This window comes from Arachis ipaensis, chromosome B4 (assembly GCF_059453495.1).
Source record: "Arachis ipaensis isolate K30076 ecotype BB chromosome B4, ASM5945349v1, whole genome shotgun sequence".
NCBI classification, from domain to species: domain Eukaryota; kingdom Viridiplantae; phylum Streptophyta; class Magnoliopsida; order Fabales; family Fabaceae; genus Arachis; species Arachis ipaensis.
The window spans coordinates 140335106-140339292 of record NC_142439.1 but is presented as its reverse complement, the minus strand read 5'-3'; the positions used below and the strand labels follow the sequence as shown (position 1 = coordinate 140339292).

General features: G+C 36.4%; 1 pseudogene across 1 annotated transcript; it reads right to left on the bottom strand.

Moving 5' to 3' along the window:
• Positions 1–415: 415 nt before the first annotated feature.
• On the bottom strand, positions 416–3868 carry LOC107637223 (putative mitochondrial adenine nucleotide transporter BTL3; annotated as a pseudogene). Its single transcript, XR_015881039.1, has 5 exons — positions 3827–3868; positions 3516–3606; positions 2362–2680; positions 1821–2104; positions 416–982 (listed from the first exon to the last, which is right to left on the bottom strand). The product of XR_015881039.1 is annotated as a putative mitochondrial adenine nucleotide transporter BTL3 (transcript).
• Between the last annotated feature and the right edge of the window lie 319 nt (positions 3869–4187).

The window sequence follows — 4187 nt, the reverse complement described above, 5'->3', positions numbered from 1 at the left end:
TGATAGTTATATCTATGCGTCAGAGTGGCTGGGTCTCGCACAAAATAATCCTATTAGAATATATAAGAATCTCTCATGTAAATTAGGAAAGCAAAATAAGACCAAAAAAAAAAATGGTGTTTGCTTCGGTACTACGCGATAAATTTATATGCACCAGGACAATAAAAATATGAATAAATTAAAATATGACATATAAATTATATTTTTTACGTTAATAATTATTTTTTTTTAAATATATATTATATTAATAATTTTACTAAATCATCTTTATAATAAAAATAAAAATAAATTTTATTTAATTTTTTATAAAAAAAATTTAAATATTTTTTTTATTAGACAAAAACAACTCTAATTCTTTATATAATTTTAAATCTAAATTAATTTAAAAATTAAAACTAAAATACATTTTCTTATTTCTATACACTAAAAAATTACTTTATTTATGATGAACCCTAAAATCCTAAATCCCCCACCACAGTTCAATCCCCTCCTGACTCCTCTCCTCTCGAAAACTGAAAAGTGAAAAGGGACAAAGAACTCTAGCACCCCCAGCCTCCCGCAGCCACCGCAACTCTCGCAGCCACCGGAGCCCCTGCAGTCACCGCAGCTCCCGCAACTTGCCATCGGGTTCAACCTTGTTGCCCGAACTTGCATTTGAAGCTGTCTCCTCACAACATCCAGCAATAGCACCATGCAACAAAGTTCTAATGGCACCCAATTCAAGTTGTTCCAAAGCGTTCAGGCCTTGACCCTCATCTTTCATATGCTGGAGTCTTCTCTTCCCTTCAGGTGAATGAAGATATGCTGACTTTAAAATATCGTAAACACCGTAGAAGACGGCACCTGAAGGTGCCATGCTAACAATAGAGGGTACTAAACCCTTGTAAAGAGAAAAGAATCCCTCGGTTTTGATCATGTGGCGGAAGGCACCAATTACACCTCCCAAGGCTTCACCGCCAGGTGCTACCATTACCGTTCTGATCTGAAAGAAATCAATCTTAGAATTCAGCTACAACTAAGCAAGAAATTAAAGGAAATTGTAACACTATGAAATAGAACATCTAGGCTGTTTACTCTCTTAGAATAATGAAGACACACTGACACAGACACAACGAGAGACATTCACATAGACACAGATGTATATAAATACATGATAGTCTGTTTGGTTGTTAAGACACTGAAAAAGAGACATAAACACATTTGTTACCAATTTTATCTCTAATAAGGAAGAAGTTGTTGATATAAGTGGCGAGGTGAGGTTAGAAAGTGGAATTTTTAAAATTTTGAAGAGATAAAATTATAATAAAAATTTATATCTCATGTCTAACATTTATGTCCTATACTCCTATGATACCATGTTTGTCTTTGATGGACATGGAACCGAACACAGCCCTAGGAACCATAGACATGTATTCAAAAGATAGGTCGTTCAAAACGGCAGGAAGTAATACTCTTTAATTTCAACTAACACAACACCACCCTATTCAAAAGAGAACCGGATTGAACTGGTGCTTTTGTGCTAGCAACCACCTTTTTTTTTTCACAAAGTAGTACTCATGGTATGGTAACTACAATCTATAATTCTCTATGACTGCAGCATATCTATCTGCAACCAACAAATGCAGCATCGACAAGCCTGCCTTGAATTCCCAAGATATCACATTTCTCTAAGCATAACAAGCCTAACAGAATGAATCTATGTTAGCAATAAAGTTTTGATAGCTTCAGAGACCCATGAAAATTTTGAGGTCTTGGGGACAAAAGCAAGAAAGTTATAAGAAAGGACAGATAAAAGTAACAGAATCTATATCTCCACTCACAGTGTCCATGGGCAAGCAGAGAAGCGTAGCCGTAATTCCTGCAGCAGCACCGGCAACAAATCTCTCAAAATTTGTGGATTCTTGATGCCCCATCATCCTCATTAGTTTATTTCTGTAAGTATCATAGACATAAAAATTTATAGCCTTAAAGGGTGCTGTCCGAAGAATATTTACAAAGTTTCCTTTCCAAAAACCTTTCAGCCTTTGAGAAGCCGTAATTGCCTGGATGAGCTCGAACTATGTACTCCAGCTTAAGCCTCTCAAGAGGTGCAACAAAAGTTCTGATAAATCAAAAAAGAATACACAAGATAACAAACTGTGTATGATCTTCAAATCAAAATCATAATGCACAGGCAAAGAGAAACAGCAATTGGAAATGTAGCTTTCAATCTTGTCAAACCAAAAATTGAAAAGGAAAAATATTAATAGTAAAATGCACGATAGCTTTCTTAGAGCAATGAATCAGTGAAGTGCAGCGCAGTAATTAAATTCACCAAACAAGATTAAGAGATAGATCAAGGGAATGAAGACCTTGAAAGTTGAAACCATGGCAGCCACAGCTCCAGCCCAGAGATGCTTGGTCATGTTGATAGCACCCGATCCATTCTCTTTCTCTCGAGCTTCCACTACCACCTTCTCAGAATCTGAAGCCACCGTTTTCTCATGGTGCTCCTCCACCAGAACCTCGCCAGAAGATTCTCGAGAAGCGTACCTCTGATCCACATCGCTTCGATCTATGGACAAGCTCAACGACAAGAACCCACCACCACCTACCCCACAAACTCTACCTTCTGACCTGAATATTTCGAAACCTACCCTTCTTCTAAGATGAGATTGAGAAGGACCTGTGCGCGTGTCTTCTTGTTAGGCAATTGAAATGAAATGAATGAATCGATGAATTTGAATAGCTTACACCGCCGCACCAACAACGCACACTCCACTTTATGTCTTGCAGGTTGGTGGAACATGGTATCATGCTGCTCATTTTATTAGATTGATTATCTCGATAAACACTGTCGTTCTTAAAATTTCAATACAACTCACAGTAGGAAATTTTATCTCAAATAATTTTATCTCACTGTCGTTCTGATTCTGTATGGCGAACAAGGTAAATGATTAATGAAGTTTGTGTGAATTAGGAAACGAATTCTCTAATTTAAATCTTTATTAAACTGAAGTTCAGAGTTCTCAGAAACATTTTATCTTGGTCTCTTTGGAACAACCTTAAAGCCAACTAATGTCAAACAAACATTGGATAATTATCCCACGCATATAAAGATATTTTTACGGCTGTTATTTCAGTCGGATTTAAGTTGTAATGGTCAATGTGTTTCTCAAACCTGACGACTCTGTTTTACATAGGTCCAAGACTCCAAGTAAAAGTTCACCAGAAGAAATGGCAGAGTTGGGTTAACAACTTTACATATGCATTTCTTCGTGAATATGAATAACATCCAGCTAACTAACGATAATTTAGAGGGCCTTGTTTATTATCTGTATTCTTACGTCGAGGGACTAATTGTACAAAATAACGGGGAAAAAAGAAAAGTTAACTATCAATCTCCGTATTCTATATCAATATCATTGTAGCAATTTGTGCCCCTCATCAAGTGAACTGAAGGTTTCCTCGATCAACATTTTTCCATTAAAGTAGTCATCACTCATCAAGTAAATAACCTTTCTAGAATGCACAACCTCCTCCTTGCTGATCTGCCTGTGACGCATTCCCTGTGGAAGAAAGACTATCCATCCCTGGCAAGGCAGCAGCGATCTTTCGAAACAAAGGCTGCAATTGTGCATTGGCAGAAGATATTGCAGAAACATGTGAAAAAGATGATAAGCTTGAAAAAAATATGGTAGTTGATTGTGAATTGATGACCCACCCCAGATGAGATATATTCTGTATTCTATGTAAGAGCAAGAAAGAATAATGCCAGGAAATAGCAGCTTGACAATCTAATGAACCAAAAATATGGGGATAACTAGGAGGACTCATTAATTTTCACCTTGATGTTGAAGCCTGCTTTTGCAGTGGTTTCTATAAACATGACTTCTAACTCACGGGTTTTGGCTTCTCCTTCCTCTATAGAAACTTGCCTGGTTTTAAGTATCAAAATTGCCTTATAAGATTTCTTACGGAAAAATCACATACTTGAATTCTAAACACAAAGTGCAAGCTACCTGGTAAATTGATTAATAATGCTTCCCACCCATTGTTTCTTCTATTAACATATCCAAATTCCACGTCCTTAATAACTAAAACAGTTTTTCTGGCCATCCTAAAAATTATACTTAACAATAGTCTACCAGACTTCTTCATATCTAGAATGAAAATTAACAGAAACTCCAATCTAGTAAACATGAACT